Raw genomic sequence first — 20,361 nt, 5'->3', positions numbered from 1 at the left:
ACTCCCTGCTGCCATCAGATGGGTGAAGAGAAAAGCATGAGTAAAAAGCAAGAGAACTTGTAGGTCGAGATAAAAACTGTTTAGCAAACAAAGGAGAAGTGGAAGGAGAGAGAAACAAAACAAAACAAGCCAATCACTCACCACGTCCCACGGGCAGACCGATGCCCAGCCAGTTCCCAAGAAAAAGCTGGGTAACCTCTCTAAACCCCCCTCCATTTTATTGCTGAGCATGACAATATATGGCATGGAATATCTCTTTGGCTGGTTCAGGTCGTCTGCCTGATTGTGCCCCCTCCCAGCGTCTTGCGCACCCCCCAGTCACTGTGGGGGGACAGACACGTGCAGAGTGAGAAACAGAGAAGGCCTTGATGCTGTGCAAACACTGTTCAGCAAGAGCTAAAACACTCATGTGTTATCAACACTGTTTTGGTCACAAAGAACGCAGCACCATACCAGCTGCTATGAAGAAAATTAACTCCATCCCAGCCAGACCCAGTACAACAAGAAAAATTAAAGAAAAATGGATGCTTTCTACATGGGAAACAAGTGCCGGATTTTGAAAAGGCACAGAGCGCCTGTTCATTGGAACAGTTTCACTCCCAAACGTCTGACTGCCAAATCATTTCCAATTGGACCTACACACTTGTTGGTGCTTTTGACTGATCTAGTAAGGGCCTAACATATTTCCTGAACAGCGAAACCAATTCTTTATTAGTCCAGTTATATGACAGCACGTATCACGGTACTTGCTGCAGAGCACATTAGAGGATCTCTTTAATAAGCTACAAGAGATGACTGTAATACCTCAGTAAGGGTTCTGGAAACGATCCCCAGACAAGTGCTCAGAAGGAAACTTCCCTGGAAGGAAGTGATCCCATAACTGTTCAGTGCAATCATTCCAGCTCCTCCTCCTGAAGCACAAACCTCTCAACATTGTCAGAAATAAGATACGGCAATCACTATTCCAGGGCAGTAGAAAACCCAGAGACTGAGTGGCAAGTCCCACTTGCCTTAAACAAAGCTGTCAAATAAATGGGTTTTGAGACAAACACAGTGTTCTTCGCATAGGCTTACTAGGGGATAGAGATGATTAAGAATAGTAAATTAAATACAGGAGAGAGACTAAAGGAAGTTTTTACTTTCTCAGAGGAGGTCTGAGGGGAAAATATGCTTGAAACAGGAGGAGTCTAATGAAAAGAATTTCAGAATCTATCCAAAAGTTTCAGAATACACTATGCAATTCAGAAAGAAAGAACGTAAGAAATTCCAACCTCTGCTCTCCAACAATACGAAGTGACAATGAAGTTTGGTGAGAGGCTGAAGTTAAGTTCCAACATTTCTAATATCTACTAAATAGCTGGTATCCCAAAAGCCATTAAGCGTGACAGGACTGGGGAGAAAGAAATACTGCCATTTCAACTACTATAGGTATACTGTAGTTAGGAATGTAGCAAAAGAAAGCTCTGTGCTTCGTTTAATCCCACTCCTAAAAACACAGTCAACTGTCAGATGCAACCTTCTTCTAGACCGCTTCTATAGCCATGAAACTTGTGAAAGAATGTGAAGATTTTGGGGTTGGACAGTGAGACAAAAGCCTTTTAAAGAAAGAAATTAAAATAAGACTAGTCATTTACAGGTATTTTTTAATCATTCTCCCTCAACTTTAAAACAGCTGCTACATATCTGGAAAGCTAGAAAGTCGTCCAAATGTACATTCAGCCTTTAGCACAAGACAACCCTCATCATAACAGGGCCTACTGCTTCTACCATAAGAAACAAAAATACTTTTCAAAGAATTCATTTCAAGTTGCTATGTGATCAGTTATCATAAACCTATTAAAGGTGGTGTACTACAAGCTCAGCAGTATGTGAGCTCACTCGGTTTGCCTACTGAGGTTGTCCAAGATCTAGGAAAGTAAAATACTAGGTTTTCTAGCTTTACATTTACAGTTTGAGGATTAATATAAAAGTATTCCTTTTCAGCTGTTAACAGAGACATCATCTGAGAAAAGCTGAAAGAGATGGATTCAAATAGCATGCTGGGACTCTATTTTCTCTCTTTCTTTTAATCCTCTATCCTCTGCCCATTTCCAGCTTCAATTTGCTTACCACAGACAAATTAGTGAGGAACTGAAGAAGCACTGAGGAAAGTTCATAGTCATGGAGTTTAAACATGCTTAAAATCATCAAAGCCAACATATATACAACAGTGCCCATGTACAGGACACACTGAATAGTTCTCAGGAGCTATCCCTTAATCTTCCATTTGTTAAAAATGTGTCATACAAGTTAAGCAGTATACTGCAACCTACATGGTAAGACAGCTACTCCACATCAGCTTTGTTTTGGTTTTGCTGATTTCTACATTTAGAGTAACATGTTACATCAATAGTAAAAGCAAAGTAGCAGATGTACGTTTTAAAACACAGGAATTTTCTGTTAATGTAATATTTTCCTGTGCGCAGATTTCTGTGAAGACAAGATGCAAATACTTAAAACATTTCTGTGCATTCACCTACACAACCATATTCTCTTACAAACATTTTGGAACAACTCCCAAGGGAAAGGATCTATCACTAGGAAACATTATCCCATCTGGTGGTTTCACAGACACAAAGAGAATTCCTACGTATTAAAAAATGGCCATTTATGATCTGGCACAAGCTGGCATATAAAAAAGATCACAAAATTTCATACAGTGGTTTCTGCTATGATCGGTCTATGAAATATACATTAAATGTAGCTGTTGATTCATATCACTCTAATATTTGTTTGCTGTTGGAGATAACTGATGCATGTCATTTCTATAGGTGCACCTTATTCCACACTGATATCCTTTATTTTTTAACTGAAGCTGAAATAGGGCACTGTTATGATTTGTCAGTGGTAAAAATGCGCAGCTCAAAAGTTATGTTCTGAAGGTTTAGCACATGATTAAAAAAACCAAAACACCTAAAGGACACAATTTCTAAGAAATTAATGCAAAAGACATATCATTGGATATATGAATTCAGTTAAGATGGAAGTAAACACAAGCAATTATTACTTATGCTCAAATAGAACATTTCACATTTATCTTTTCCATGGATGAGGATATTGAATAAATGAACCATACAAATGGCTAAAACAAAGACCTTCAGAAGGAAAATTTTATCTCTTCCAAAACAAAAAATGAGTTCAATATCCACAAGTTTGATCATTAAGGGAAACAGAGACAGTTGTACTACCAGTAACATCCAGTGCTAAACAAACACCACATTGGAAACAAACTAAAAGGAAAGAACTAAAATAAACTTACATGGTCAAAAGAAAGGACAGGTCATGAATTCTTCTCTCAGCCACTTTATACTCCACAGCCTACAATTCCACACAGCCTTAATTCTTCAGAAAGTTCTGAGTAATTTACTTTTCTCAGGCTACCCACCTCCATGTCCCACACGTATTTTTTCTTTGCCCTCCACTGATCTTTACAGTTATAACTTAATGCCATACAGCCTAATACAACCCAACCTACACTGTGAGTGTCCCTAACTACTGTGGCTTTATCTGTGTAGCATTTTAGAGAAAGGAGTTTTTAAATCCTTAAGACTACTCATACCCTAAACGTTTTATGGTCTTCTACTATTTCCTTTCACTTAGCAGAGCCACAGAAGTTGTTGCTGTGCTACTTCCTCAATAAAAATACCGCTGTGGCCATTACTCAGTTCTATGAAAGGTGCAGAAGACACTGAAGATTATGTAGATCCATTACTTTGCAGCGATATATATATATCTTAGGAGTGGTTTTTTTTTTTTTGCTATGAACATACTTACGTTTATGTAACATGACATATGCAACTAAATACACAGATAAATGATGCATTTCAGAGGCTCTTATTCTTTCTATAATACCACACACCTGAGGTACGGAAACTGCTGAAGAAATGACACCTATCTCCCCTGTTGCTCCCTCCAGATGCAACTGTGTTCATAAGCACGATCCTCTAGAGCTGATGAAGTCAGCAAAATGACAGTTTCCAGATCACCCATCAGGCCGCAGGCTGGTTCATCATTCAGGATGAACACATGCACAGAGTCACATGCAGTCATAAACTCACTCTCACTTTCACCTGCCAGCAGCACTTAGGCCCTGATTCTCATTAGGGTGTCTGCTGTAATAAATATTGCTATGAAGACTTTGTCCTGAAGATTAGGAGTTGAACTAAAAGCTTACCTGTTTTGAAAAATATATACAGTTTTCATATCCACACATAATGTACAAAGAGCCAACCTCAACCAACCTGCTCTGAAATACTACTGACTCAATATACCCTCTTGCTTATCCATCCTACAAAAGGAGATAAAATTAATTAAAACCTCACCATTCGAGAATGTGTAAGGGACATGAACAATGCTAGCATTTCTCCTACTCCTAAAGTCCTTTTCTCCCCGTAAAGAGCGAATGATGGGTGGTCCAACTGCACTGTGGCTCTTTGGAAGTAGGGGGCACAGCAGCCCCTGAAATCACAAAACCAGAAAGTTTTTGATCGATACACAAAACGTTCCCTCTCTTCAAGGAAAAAAAAAAAAAAAGACCCACCTGCTCCAGGATGAATGCCACCAACCACGCACTATCACATCTTTGTACTGCATGATCCTGTACCGCTCCAGCCTATACTAAAAGAATTTAAGTCCTCCAGCACAGGGAACATGTTACGTGTTTGAAACAAGTCTTCTACTGTACAGCACTATATACACTTTTGGCACTATATCAAATAATACTGACATAAATACAATAGAAAAAGCTCTGCTTCATTTAGTCACGCCCTCTCACTGGAAGTCACTGGTTCAATTAGAAACTCCCTCTCCCTTTTCTGACCCGCTTTCATCCTCCCACGTTGCTTTCATTATTGTCCTCTCTCTTTTCCAATTCCCATAAAAAGAAACCACAACTGCAATTTAAATACAGCTTGCACCGTATCAGTAAATAGACTCACTTTTAAACAACTTACAGAAGTAAACAAATTCACTTCTTTATAATAGTCTACCTACATTTGGAAAAAAACTTCATCCAGTAAATCACTGTACTTCTACATGATTTTAAAAATCAAAGGTCTAGTCCAAAATGAACATAATTTTAATCCAGACAGAACCTGCACAACTCTGCCACACTAAGTAAGGAAAGGAAATCAGTAATGACAACTTATTTAAGAACAAGAAAGTGGCTAAACATATATCTGGAGATGTGTTTTCCCTGCTTTTGCTTTTTGCTGTAGGTACCTGCTGCAAGAAGCTACAGTAGGCCAAAGATCTCAACTATACTAAAGAACTTAGATACTACCACCTTAAAGCATGCCATTAAAATGTTAGAATGGTGTAGAATGCGAGAAACATCATCAAAAATTACTCCATTTATTAAGATTTCTTTACATTCACAGGCTATTATTGCTTTTTGATTGACTCCCTAATAATGTTGGCTCAAATGTTCATTGGCAACTGCAGATTTGCACACACTTACCTCAGCAACTGAAAGAGTTATCAGCTTGAAAAATCAGCATGCCAACAGAATCTCAGTCCCTAAAACACAATATAATTTGGCTCAGCTATTTGTAACTCCATAGAGAATATGCAATACAAAGCTCATTATTTTTATCTTCATCCACGCAAACCAAAAAAGAGTAACTGCTAGGAAAAAGGTTCATGGTTTTCTTCGAATTGCCACCATTCGCTGTAATGCCAAAAATACATAATAGAAGCAGAAATTGTGAATGATTTTGCAAGGAAGTGGTAAAGAATCATACTGAGCTTGCAAAGGAGGAAGATTCTCAATAGCCAGCCTAACCTCACTAACCATAAAGGCAAATATGTATTTCTTTTGAACACCTCTTAAAGAGGTAACAGGTTCTTGACAGGGACAGTCATCGATCAGCGCAAAATTTCTAACCACCGCTCTATTAAAGTAATAGGTTAATCAGTCTTCCATATGCTTTTCCTTACTCTATACCCACATCAACAAAGGAGCTTCATTACTACAGTGACCTGCTTCCTATCAGCAGAAAAACAAGGAGAACGTACTAATTAATCTGTCTCTAAGGGGCTTACTGTCCTGCCCCAAGCTCCTCAACCAGCTTCCCCTGCACCACCTGCAGAGCTCAGACCTTCAGCAGGAGCCAGCTCAGTCCATCAATCTGTCACATCACCAATACACTGGGAAGCAGGAGACAGGGGGAATCGAGTGGGTTTGGTTGCAGAAAGCTGTTCGGTCACCTCATCAAATTCAACAGAAGCCAAAAAAGATTACACAGGAGGAGCAGCTAAGCTTGTTTTCTCCTACATTCTAGCAAGTCTGTAACTCTCATGGAAAAGAATTATATGTAAGAAAATAAAACACAGAAGAATTCTGTAACCTAGAAAGTTAAAAAAGTGTATCCACTACACTATTTGAATTTTTAATGTCTTGAGTCAGTTGTTTCCTTTTGTTTAAGGAAAAGGACTTGCAAAAAACAAGTCTTAAGCATAATTAAGAGATCTTACCAGCAGACTAACATCCTCAAAGTTTAGCTTAGGATAGTTCTAAGACTGTCACCCCAAACGCAGTCAGAACTTAATGCAAAATGACAGCTAAGTATACTGACATCTCTAAGGTTTAAGCAGACCAACTCTGACAAGTCTTGCCGTGACAGTTTAAGTCACCACTGTCTCAAATGCCTCTCCCACCTCTCTGCCGGGTCAGGGCACGCAGACGTGTCTGTGTCCAGCTGCTCCAGCTCACAGTTGGACTGCGGCTTCACAGGCAGCTGAGCTGATTTGTCACCACCAAACACAGGTCTTTCCTGCCAGTTCCCCCAGCTACCCTGACCTACCCTTACACACCAAACTCCAGCACTTGTCAGACCTTTCCACAGATAGATTCAAATCAGTAACCCAGAACAAAAACTATCTTTTTGGGGAGGAGGGGGATGAAAGGAAGGACGGGAAGTGAATTTTAGTGATTCAGTCAAAAACCCAATGAATGCCAGTGCCACCACAATGCAATCAACAGGAACACTCAGAGCAGAATGTGACCCCCCACTTCGGTAGCAGCGCGCTATTAGAAATCTGCTGCATCCATAGCTTCAGTTTAGTCCCACTTCACTGTGTTTTAAATAACGCAATTAAAAAAACCACAATTCATACATTCCCTTTACTGATCTTTTCTTAGCTCTGATAGCAATAGTATATACAGTGCTTAGCCCACCAAAGCAAAATTTTCAAGAGCCATTTTAAAAAAAATTATTATATTTTTATACTTCTAAACAACACCTTTAGGAAATGGGGACGATTCCCTATCATCTCCCTCCTCCAGCAACTCAGTCAGTTGAGTCAACTTTCTGTATTTTAGAGGTTTTTTTTAAAACAGTATTATTACAGTCTGCACCCTCTCCTTTCATTCCCTTTCTCCCTCCAACTTCCAAACTGCTGCAATCCTTCAAAATGCAAAATGGAAGCAGCTCCTCATATTCATTAAAAGGAAACTGCTAGAGTTGTATCAGCTTACTTCTATGCAACTCTCTCTCATCCACTGATTCTAGACTTGTAAAACAATTCACAAATGATATCAGTATGTAAGCAGAGAATAGGTTATCAGCTCAGAAGCAGGTTTCCATGCACACAGTAATTTCCAAATTGGCAAACAGAATTCATCTCTTCAGTAGATTAAAATGATGACACAAAACCTGTGAATACATACACTTTTTAACAAAGCCATATTTGGCACCAACCTGTTCTACAAAATTACAGGTTTTCCTAGATTTCAGATGTTTTCTTATTGCATCACCCAGGAATTATGTGGTTACACCAACATTAACTGGGCGCAGTTGCAAAATGAGCTGTCAGTATCCTAGAATTAATCAATCTCAAGGATATTGTTTCGTAATTAAGCTTATGAATACATAGTCCCATGAATATAAAAACAGCAGCAATAAACACACATCCCAGAAAAGAGGGAGAATTAGAAGGCTCGTTTTCAACTTTCTAGGACAGCTAAATCATTTGGAGGCCATTCTTCATCGTCAATCTTTTTCACTGCGGTTGTGCTAATGGTCTCCAACTGGGGAGCATTTTATATAAGCAAATTATTCTTAAAACCTTTGAAGTCACATAACTAGACAGCAAAATTAGGTGATATTCCCTCTGCAGTTTACAAACCTGTGTTTTAATAAAAACATAAATGTTTTAAAAGATTTAAAAGCTTTGGATTTGTTGTTGTTGTTGAATTGATTCATAGATTAATTACTTCTGTGTTTCTAAGAGATTAATTTATACTTCAGCTACAGCCCCTGCAATAATTAATTGAGCATTCCCACACAGGAAAGACACAGGAAATTCATATTCCCATTTGACAAATGCTTGACTCTTGAAAAAGGAAAACAGGGTATGTATAAAAACACATATATTTCTGTTCACACGGTATAAGCTAGAAATTCCTTTCAATTACTGCTATTATTAATTGCAAAACTCAAATATTTGCAAACAAATTGCCAGAGAAATATAATCTCCACAATACCTATCATCAAATATGATAATACTTTTAATAACTGTTGTGGTAAATGGGTCAATGATCCCCGAACAAGATAATTAAACGGACACTCCAAAAATACACTTTTAGTTCTCCTTATCACAGTAAATTTACAACAACCATACAAAAAGATTAGATTATGTGTCTGGGATGTCAGCAGGCTAAGACCATATCATCCTTTCTTCTGGTATTATAATATTACAGCTCTCTTACATAGTTACACATGCTCCTGTTGTGCACAAATAGCTCTTATGGGGCATTTTTCATAAGAAAAAAAAATCTGCAGAGCACAAATGCAAAGCAGTTATTATTGTCCATTTTTTTAAATGGAAATTGTGTGAATCATACTTAATTCAAGTAGGCTTGCTTTTCAGGTTTGTCAAGTTTAAACTCCACACAGATGCAAATTACTGGTAAAACTTCTCCCTGCATCTTAATGAGGTACACTATAAACTGTGAAGCCAACTTCAAAACAAGAATGTTTCTGAGACAGATTTTACTTGACCTAGGCATTCTGAGTGTTTAAGGAACTAGTATTTTAAAAGAAAGTTTTACCCAACAGCACTTAACTTCTGCATGATCTTGAACCTGTGACTGCTACAACACTAGTTTCCCAGAATAATGCCTGTGCTGGCACAGATTTTTGTGTAAGGGTTTTGCTGCATGATAAGCGTGCCTAAGCAGTGTTGCGAAGACTCCCAACTGCTGAGCTCGGAACCCAACCTCTTTTCAAAACATTGTCTCACCCTTTCAAGTACATTCAGGCCAGAAGGGAAAGTAAATTGTCAAAACTGTTTTGAAGTACTAAACAGCCAAAGTTAAGAAGTCATTTCAGTTAGCAGCTACTGCCGTCTCACTCTTATCTCGACCGGTTTAAAAATGATTGCCAACATAGGACTGCCAAGTGCGTAGTACCTGGAACACACTAATCAATAGGGAGATTTCCTTCCTGCAATTCCTGCCTACTGCTGCTTCACACAGGGCAGACTGAGCTCTCCAAGAAAAATGGGAAAATCAAGGACAAATGCAGTCATTAAGGTTCGGCAATCAGATAGATAAGCTGAACTCCTGAATTAAAACATGCAGATGCCTGTGCAGCCAAGACAAATGAACAAAAGAAGTCTCGTCCTAAAGAAAATCAGGGGATGACCTATATTAAAAGTTACGGCTTAGAATTCAGCATTTTAGAGAGATGGTATCTTTTCTTCCAAGGCATTAATGCATTCTGGAAAATATGGACACACTAATGTGTCCACAGAGCAGGCTTAGTATTCTACTAACAGCTAATACTACTTCATTGCTTCAGTTTCCCAGTTTACTAAAAAATGAAGCTTATGCTATGAAACTGATCAGCCATCCTTGCAATAACTTTGGAATCCATAAATCAGTTCTAAGTTTAAAAAGAAGAAAAGAGTTTTTAAAGTTGCTATGAGTTTTATGAAAACTGGAGGCTGGATAGACATTTCCAAAATACTGATGTCATTGAAAAAGACAAGCAGAACTTGGAAATTACGTACTGTTTCACAGCTGGTCACTTTGCATATGCCATTTGGATAGATAGTAAGCATATGCCTCAGCTATACTACAGCTACGCTTTGCCCATTAGGGATGAAGGAGCTCATGGTATTGTCCTGTAAACTTTCCCCACCATGCAGGGCACATATAAGAAACACAAGTTCTTTAGTCTTGGTGTTTATAGAACAACGTTGAGACCAAAAGAAACCTCTGTTACTTGACAATAGCATATGCAAAATGCAGTCTAAACAAATCAAGAAAATTCAGAATGACAATTTTAAAGTGCTTAAATTATCTTATATGGTTATGGGCAAGTTTAAATACTGTCAAAACAGCATTCACGCATATAGAATAGAATAACAGCATTTCATCTTACAAGTCTTTTCAATTTGTTATCTACATGCTGTTCACCCAGGCATAAGAAATATAGAAACCAACTGTTTGCTCTACAGTCAGACTGTAAGCAGAGGGCCTCCAGAATTTCTAATGACAATAATAAATTACGAAATGCAACTTAACTGTTGAGTTACACACAATTTAAGGGCCCCTGCCTTAAGTGGATTTTTAAACAAAACAAAAAAACCCATGAGTTGCATACTAGATTTATTTATGACTATAAACCTCTTGGAACAGGTATCAAATTCTGTTATGTTTACTAGCCTGAAGAAAGCCTAATAAAACGTTCTGGCAACTTAAAGATAAACACCAGAAAAGTATTTCACTGTGTAACTTAATTTTTTTTTTTTATTTCCCCAGTGGTTCACAGGTTGTTGTAATAATTTTGTGTGCCAAGTTACCTACCATATTAGCTATGATGGTGTCTAGCTCTTTAAATAGATGGTATTGCTGTGGAGACAGAGGAAGAACTGCCGGACTGTTTCTATGATGAGAAGGGTAGTGGGAGAAGTGAAATGTGAGTGGCAGGTTTGGAAGCCTGAGGTATTTCTCACTTCTGTTTTGTATTTTTTCCATATACACAGGAAACTCCCTTGGGGGGAGAAAGACCAACTTCCCTACAGCTAAATACAAGAACATGTGTAAAACAGAAAAGCCGTAAAGTCTTCAATGTTTCCATATATTAACAAAAAAAAATTTAAAGAATCAGACAAAAACTTCAACACTGAGATACTGAAATCTAATTTTCCCACCTCCAAAATTTGTTCAGACAACAAAGTCTTTACAGTAGTAGAAAATTCAAGAGAATCAAGAGACAAAAGAAGATTAGGATGCCTCCACACACACATCATCATCTGCCTTTGTGTTTAGAGAGTCCATTCACTTCCCCAACCCCAGACTACTGTCCATCCATTCCCCTCCACTCCCTTTTGCTGCTGCAAAGCAAGTGAAGCAGTGATGAAGAAGGGCAGAGTTAAGACAGTCCACCCAGAGGTGCAGGGCCTTCTGCTCCCACTGTTAGTGGACGCAGTGGTTATTCTTACTCAGGTCAAGGCTCCAGCAACCCATTTGTCCATCTCCAATAGCAAGATCAATGGACAGCTGAAGAAGAGTAAGAACCAGACAAACCTAAACGGTACTTCCCCTGAGCATTCTCCTGTCTATGACTATTTTCAGTTCAGGGGATTTCCGAGCCCAATGCTGATGCCAGGAATTAACAAAGCTTTTATTAATAACTGGACCTCACATGGTCCAAGCATACTGTAGGTAGTAAAGGACACATACCATGTGCTTTGGAGACCAGTGGGGCAGAGAAGAGATCAAGGGAGAGTCCTGCTATAGAATGTGCAAGGGAATCCCAAGGCAACTTGGCATCATCAGTATGATCAGCCTCAAAGGGTCACCCCACCCCAAAACTAAAATTCAGTTTTAACACCTCAGCAAAGCCAGTTTCATATCGGAGTGACACTTGAAAAGCCTGCAAATCACAGGGCTCAGAAGCCACAGACCTGAGCGCGGCGACAGAATGCCACAGCTGTCTGAAGGCACGCACAGAAAGCCAGCTGTCAAGTGCAGTATGATAATACAAATGTTTATTAATAAAATTAACTACAAACAGTAAGGGAAAGCATAATGAATCTCTACTAGTCATGTATCTGCTTTTCAGAAAGCTAATTTAAATAAGAAACCAGAGCTTCTACATTTGAGTGTCCCAAGCAGTTTTGCTTTGGTACCAGGCAACACAGCCCTGCTACCAGATGTTTCTAACTTCTGAGAACAAAATAAGACTTTTTTTTTTTTTTTTAAGAAAAAAAAAAACAGAAGCTGCAGATCCAACTGAGTTTTTTGGGGGGTTTTGTGGGGTGTTTTTTTGTTTGGTTTGGTCTATTTAAGGTTTTGTTTTTTTTTTTTTTTTCCAAAGAAAGGATTTTCCAGTTTTCCACAGAGACTGGCAACTACAAAGCACAATGTCCTTTAGGAAATATATCTTTGTTAACTACACAAACAATGTCATGACAAGCACCCAACAACTGCTCAGCTATGCTACTTTTAATAGTTACAAGATCTTGTCGACCATCCCAGCACACCTTAGGACAAACCTGAAGCATACTCACCATCAGGGCACCACTCTTCACAACACATAAGGTGTATAGAGAGCTCCTGAGAGCCCCAGTTATCCTGACTGGTTTTGTAATGAAAGCCAACACAGTCCATCCTTTCAGGTATACTAGAGCCCCTGTTAAAAGGGCTCCCTGAACCTGCATGCCACCCAACAGATAAAGTTTGCAAGCAGTATCAGTTATAGGTGAATACAGGCTACTTACAGGAACGATACCGTGCCAAGACCTAGGGCACTTTGAACTCAAAGAGTCCTCAAGAAGATGTTTCTAACAGCTACAATTAACTGTAGACGCTGTAGAAAACAGACAGAATAAGGAATCAAGACGACTGAGACAGAAACGCAAAAGCAAGTGGACGACGCAATAAATGGCCGCAGGCAGAAGAAAATGTAGTGGATTCCATTACAGATTATTTGGCAAAGGAGAAGCTGATAAATGACTCAACTCTTAGCAGAACAGCATGAAGTTACTTTTGGCTTCCAAGATAGAAATTTAGAAAGCAGCTGAAAAAAGGAAGAAGCCACAGACCGAAGGAGCAACGAAGATCTGGGACAAAGCTTAAGTGTTTGCTTCCTGTTTCTCCAACTACGGTCCAGTGTTGCAAGACCGAATGTTCGAAGGTTCCTTTTACCAAAGGAGAAAGGTTGCACACATTAAGGCTCGCTGGCTGGAATTACTATCCAATTCTGATATCCAAAGGACATGCCTATATGACTTTTCGAATTTTCTTGCAAAATGAAGGGAGGAGGAGTGTTTTAGCCAAAGGGCCACATGAGCTGCTTAATCACCGAGAGTAAACTGAGGCTCACTGTTAAAAGAAAAAGTGCACCAGTATTACACATCTACTTCAGGAATATCTTGGTGTTAACCTTTCAAATACATATTTTTTTATGACGTAACAATAGCAAGCAAATTCATGACAAGTGTATCCCAAAATCTACAAACTGCTAAAGATTCCTTCTCTGATGAGAAAAACAAATGTAGGAGAGAACTATTTCAATCAAACTGGCAGTTTTTAACCTGTATTAAAACACCCCAGTATAAATACCATTTCTCCAAGGTTCTGAAAAGGTATTAAGCAAAGCAAATCTAATGTTTGTATTCAACCACCGAACCAGGCAAAAAGAAAAGTTACAACTTAATGCAGAAAGTTACACATGTTCTTTTAACCCATCTTATGTTAGGAGAAACTTTCTGTGTAGTAAATATAAATTCAAGTTGTATAACAAAGCTGTGTAACAAACAGCCTGAAGTTTATCTGTATACACATACACACCCCTTTTTGGGCAATGCTTATTTACAGAATTTAGCTTTCAAAACCTGGTCTCAGCTTTCCTTTGTTTACTTTCATCACTTCAAAAACAATCCTTTCTCCCAGTTCTGTTGCTTTAGAAATGAACCATGTTAGTAAGAACAAAGTGTCCTGTTTCTTCACAGCTTTCAATACACTCCCTACAAAGCCACTAGCAACAGACTGCAGTCTCCGAATTCATTCAAGGTTCTATTTTATCCATCCCTCTTGGAGTAGCAAAAGGATAACAAAATAGTAATAGCTTCCCATACACTTCTAAGATGATGAAGAGGGCTGAAACATGCCAAAAGAGAGAAGGGTAGTGAAATGAACTAATGAAACTCCTCCAAAATAAAGTGATTCTCCACTATGCCTTCTTCCTGCCCCTCCCAAAATACATTTCCTACTTTCACAATATTAACATTTAGGGTCTTTCTTTGGCTTTCCCCATATAACTTAATTTTCTTCATCTCTCTGTATCAATGTTTTGTCTTTTGTTACAGAAGATAATTTGGGTTCTTCAATTCTTCAGATTCTATTTTCTCTCCAATCCTCACCAGTTCTTTAGCTGGGAGACGAGCAGCATACCGGTGCTCATGAGACATCCCCTCCCACAATCAAAGACACCGATATGGCCAAGCTCCAGAAAGCAAGGAACAGGGTTTGGACTTGACTTAAAACATATAGTTGTTAGATTATAACATTGGTTGAGTAGTAACAGTGACTTCCCCATTCTGTAGATAATGGTGATGATGCCCTAAGCACACCACAAGCCTTGCAGGGCTAGTAACACTTCGGTGTTACTGGAGGAAAGAAAGGAACATGACAGATGCAGAGTAAGGAGCAACACTGTTGGGAAGTACTCTGGAAGTACTGCTCTGGACAAAGGTAAGTGAACACAGACTGCCCAGGAACAAAGAGAATAGGGCTTATACAGAAATTTCACAGGGAAAAACGGGGAGAGAGAATACTCTGGTGTACTACACCATTAGGAAAAAAAATATGTAGAAGCAAAACTAATTGAGGGCTGGTCACTAATTCAGGAGAGAACAAGACTGAAAGCAACTACGTAAAATTAAAAAAACAACATCATTTCAATATGCTGCATATATAACAAGAGGAAGCAGAATTGGCTGGATCTAAATTGGAATCAGAGGAAAGGAATGCCAAGCAGTGGCTATACATATTTTTCAACTAATGTCAAAACAAAAAGGAGAAAATTGGTTGACAGCCGCCTGAACATGAGCCAGCAGTGTGCCCAGGTGGCCAACAGGGCCAATGGCATCCTGGCCTGTATCAAGAATAGTGTGGCCAGCAGGACCAGGGAGGTGATAGTGCCCCTGTACTGGGCACTGGTGAGGCCGCACCTTGAGTACTGTGTTCAGTTTTGGGCCCCTCACTACAAGAAGGACATCGAGGTGCTGGAGTGTGTCCAGAGGAGGGCAACGAAGTTGGTGAAGGGTCTAGAGCGCAATTCTTATGCGGAGCGGCTGAGGGAACTGGGGTTGTTTAGCCTGGAGAAGAGGAGGCTGAGGGGAGACCTTATTGCTCTCTACAACTACCTGAAAGGAGGTTGCAGCGAGGTGGGGGTCGGCCTCTTCTCCCTAGTAACAAGCGATAGAACGAGAGGAAACAGCCTCAAGCTGCGCCAGGGGAGGTTTAGGTTAGATATTAGGAAAAACTTCTTCACTGAGAGGGTGGTCAAGCATTGGAACAGGCTGCCCCGGGAAGTGGTTGAGTTTCCATCCCTGAAGGTATTTAAAGAACAGATAGATACAGTGCTTGAAGACATGGTATAGATGGACTTGGCAGTGATAGCGTTGACGGTTGGACTCGATCTTAAGGGTCTTTTCCAACCTTGACGATTCTATGATTCTATGAATATTAGTTAGGAAAGCAATTTGGACACTGGTAGAATAGTATCTTCTATCTTAAAAAAAAAAAAAGTAATATCATTACTGAAGGAAATTGCCTAAAATCAGGGCATTAAATAGGAGAATACTCAGTACAGCAGAGAAAGTATCACAAGCGCCACCAGTAAAATATATGTTAAGAAAGCACCTTAAACAACAATATCCACAGTTTGAATCCTATGCACCAGAGGCACAGAGGAAAACTTCCAGTAAGTGAAGTCTCTTATCTTTACAGATGTAACTCATTACTGCCTAACAACTTCTAGCAAGCATAGGTCTGTTGGTTTTTGCATTTTTTAAGAACTGTTCTAACCGAAAAAGATAAACTTTCAAATTTGAACTGATGCAATACAACTTTCATGACTATGCAAACTGACAAGTCTAACCAGTCTACTGCTAACTTTAAGTGCCATACAGCAATATGGTGAAACAGCTAAGAGTCAGTTCAGTTTTTCTGATTGCTTACTAAGTATTGAACGATATTAAAAAATAAATTAAGATTTTGTCCAGAAAAACTATCTGGATGAAACACTGGAAAATCACTGGAGATGTCCAGAGAGTTCTTTCTTATATATTTTATTTCCATATGGAAATTCAGCCTAGATTCAGGGAACACTCACACAAGCTGGGCCTTGACAGGTATCTTCAGCACATCTTCTGAGGTCACCTTTTATTTACTGTAGTCTCAAAAGCTACATATAGATGAAGCAGCTAGTTGAAAAGAACAACAATTATCATTACAGCTCAAGGGATCCAATAAAAGGAGTTGTCCTATATTTTCTAGTAGCCTTTACCACTTGCAAATGACTGTAAGAGCCTGGTCCACTTTTCCTTTGCTACCATTTGAAGCATGGTTTATCATTTCAACAAGCTACTTGTGAGTAAAACTTCTCAATAAGACCTTTTTTAAACATTGTTTCATAACGACTCCTTTGTTTTGCGTGTTCACTATTGTGAAATACAGGTATTTTGCCCATTGCAAATAAAAATGCAGAAGGTTCTGACATTTGGTTCGGTGTAGTTCTCACTTTTGTTTTAACACAGTTCTTAGTATTTTTAGAGTACTGCTATCAAACATAAGCACTGCAAACACAAATCTTACTTAATGTATTATCAAAACTGAACATGAACCTGGCCAATGTCTGTATTATTAAAATAGATACTAGAATAAGTTTTTATGCCTTAACTTTCATGTTTCTGAGGACCTTTATGGCTAAAAATTACTTCAGATCTAGAGAACTCCCTATTTTCTCTCTCTACATAATATATTCTTCTATCACTCTTGCAGACAAACTAAGAGGCACATTCACCTCCAGACTCAGCAGCAAAACAATTAATATTGGAAGCCACCCTTGTAAATTTAGAGATCTTCACATAAGTACTCAAACTTTTACATCATTATTAGGATTCATTAGTATCATCTGGGCTGACTGAAAGAGTTTGTCACAATGCATCAAGTGTGCTAAAAGCCTCTTCCAAAGAGAAAGCCCAATCCCAAATACTTATTTTGATTAACTGCTCTGCATAGCTTACTAATGAGAGATTTGTAATGCACATGTAAACAAAACAAAATCAACACCAACAATGCAATACTAAAAAAAAAAACTGAAATGCAAAAGGAAAATAAATAAATAAAAAAAAAACCCAAAACCCAAAAACAACACCCCAGGACTCAGTGCTGGCAAAGAAGTGCTGAACAGCAGAAGAAAAAAATTTGGCAGAAAAATACTTGGACAGAAAAGACACGTCTAAAATAGTTTTGTTATATCCCCTTCACTTCTGGAAGATATTACATTCTTATGGATTTTACTAGTCATCACTGTATATCTACTACAAAACTAAGAGAGCATGTAAAGAAACACACGCATGCAGATTAACACCAGTCTTTCAATAAAGCTTTTTCTTTTCTGAATTCTTACACTCACTGCTGAAGCCAGAGCTGGCTGGCTGATTTGGAAAGTGGTAAAATATTTTGAATTTTAAAAATAAATACCTATACAGAGTAATTTCTTCAGTAGTATAAAGACAGCTATGGCATACTGCAGCGCCACTTCATTTTTCTTCACACCATATTTATCCACTGGCCATGCCCTATCCATTGTTTTTACGTCTCAATTATGTAAAAGCGGCATCTTTCTAATGTCTATTCTAATATCCCTCACTTTTACCAAAACACATTAATTATGAATATGGTCACTCTTAGTCTTCCTTACCATATCTTTCTGTTATGCAGATTAAAAACCTAAGAAAGTCTGGTATCTTCTGACCATCTTTCACAGCCGCAGTAAGGAGAGAAGACATGGTGCCACCTGTCAAAACCCAGCAAACAGCCCATAACCACACAGAGCAACAAGAACCAAATCAGGAGACAGTAATTCTATTTCCACCTCTCCATGGACTCTGCATTTGACCTTGGCAAGTCACTGTTTTTTTGTGCTTGTTTTTTCACGTTCAGGACATGAAGGGCTTTTACGCAGATGGCTGGAACAACAACAACAACAAAATAACTGAGTAAGTTTAATTACTATTTATTCTATTATGCCAGGCCTTAGAACTCTTCCGCAATGGCATAAATTGAGAGTGAGTGCAAGCACCTCTGATTCTCTAGACCTTCATTTTGAAGTTCCCTTTACGTAAGAACACTGGTGAAAGCAGTAACTCATTACCAGAGACCCCCCCCACATTGTATCAAACTGATAAAAGCTTGGTTTCACAAATTCTTCCGCTGAGCAAACAAGTTTAACCTTATTTTCTACACTAGCAGCTCCTAATCCAGAGCTTACAAAAGAAACACTGCCTGCAAGATCCTCTGCCACTATTCACAGCCAAAATTAAACTATAAAGTTAAAATAAGAGCTGCCAGGAAAAGGAAAGTAGGATATTGCCTAGAGAGTATTTTTTACTCTGTGCCATCTCTGTGCTCCGGCAAAAATTAGGGACCAGTATTTTACACAATTCAATTCCCCTCTCTCAGGCTTAGAAAATTCTGAATTTCATGGCTGCCTGATCAAGTTTCATTCTGATACCAAGTTTTCCGGTAATCTCCCAAAGCACCACACACTGGAAATACGCCACAAGTATAGCTTTGAAAAAAATAAAGTGCAGATGAAACTTTCTACAGACCAAGCAATGTTATCAAGAATACTAGTAGAAAGACTTTTTCTGGCACATACAGAAAAATGTCTACATTTGTCCGTACTCACAAAGGGAAAAATTATAAATGTTCGTTCTGCTAGTCAAATAACTATAAATAATTAGATTAACTATCAAAAGACTGACTAAGACCCATTGCAATATATACCCTTGAATCTCACCTACCAGAAGCAGAAAAATTAAATGAAGTAACAGGTGTAATCTCACATAGAGCAGTCGAAAATCACCACTTGCCAATACAGCTTGTTGCCTATTACAAGTGTTCTAGATTTTTAATATACTGATTAAATGGCACTTCATACAAGTAAGTCACGCAATTACAATGAAAAGAAGATAGTTTTTGCTCCCGAGTAAGAAATAAATAAGGAAAAGTTACACCTTAACACAACCACCTTAATGTCTTCATGTTTTCCAAGTGAAGCAATGAAAGCAACTTTATTTAAATAATTACAGAAATATATACTTAAATTCAACAAGAAAGTTTTCAAGACTTATCTATGTAAAAAGACCACGTTCAAAAAAGAGCCTCACAAACTTACTGAAGAAACATGCTGTTGACTGAAATGTTCAGTTTGCTTTAGAAAGAATGCCTCAGCAGTATGTCATTCATCAAATAATCTGATTAATCAAAATAGTAGAACATTATAATGATTGTATCTTATGGTAAAATTTTATAGACCAGTCAAGCTTTTCAAAAATTACAAAAAATATTAAATGGAACACAAAAATAGTATTTATCCTTGTAAACTTATAGCTTCTGTCTATTGTAAGGATGTAAAACTGTGACCTTAATCAAGAGATTTCTCACACTGCACACACTGAAACCCCTACCTTCCTTCCTTTCTTGGTAAAAAAGTTTACCACTGCAAACATGTAGTTTATGCATTTACAAGGAAAAGAGCATGGAGATACATCGCCATATATCACTATCTGGCTAATTAAACTCCAGTTGAAGAGTATGAAGTAATTTTCAGAAAATGAAATCATTTTAATAGTATACATAGGCTCTGAAAAGTGGCCTATGATGTCCCATAGAAACAGGCAATAGCTCTTTAGGTTGCAAAGGCTAATTAACATTTTTCTTTAAAAAAAAGGTAGCAACCACAAAACACACACACACACGCGCGCGAATTATGAGTAGGAGCACCATAACATAAGTAGAACCCCAGGAAATGAGATAAAGTCAAACTCCAAGTTTAGCACTTACTTTTCCAAGACTCAGTAAGAATATAATGATATGGAAATTGCTACTTTCTATTAATAATTTTCTCTTCAAAGAAATTTATCGGCCATTTCCTTTTCTGAGTTTTTACATTGGAAAGAGATTACCATAATTCCATATTATTTCCTTGCCTCATATAATCTTAATTATTAATTATTGCAATTATGTTCAAGACAAGTATGAAAAGTGTACAATATTAGAACATTATAAGCATT

The 20,361-nt window shown here is 38.2% G+C and overlaps 1 protein-coding gene across 5 annotated transcripts in view; it reads right to left on the bottom strand.

Moving 5' to 3' along the window:
* RBPJ (recombination signal binding protein for immunoglobulin kappa J region) overlaps window positions 1-20,361 on the bottom strand; it is a 156,971-nt gene that overhangs the window by 36,289 nt on the left and 100,321 nt on the right. Inside the window, exon 1 of one of the 5 annotated variants that reach the window (XM_087736461.1) lies at window positions 5,498-5,517. The exons of 3 other annotated variants lie outside the window; for them this stretch is intronic. The gene's annotated coding sequence lies outside the window, so the exon portion shown is untranslated. Of the gene's footprint in view, window positions 1-141; window positions 163-5,497; window positions 5,518-20,361 lie in introns of those variants that run through there. One more of the 5 variants, XM_087736460.1, reaches the window with a different exon arrangement.

The sequence above is a fragment of the Nipponia nippon genome, unplaced genomic scaffold, assembly GCF_047370975.1.
Source record: "Nipponia nippon isolate SJK-2023a ecotype South Korea unplaced genomic scaffold, ASM4737097v1 scaffold_6, whole genome shotgun sequence".
Taxonomy (NCBI): Eukaryota; Metazoa; Chordata; class Aves; order Pelecaniformes; family Threskiornithidae; genus Nipponia; species Nipponia nippon.
The sequence above is the reverse complement of the archived record's forward strand: the minus strand, read 5'-3'. Positions and strand labels throughout refer to the sequence as shown.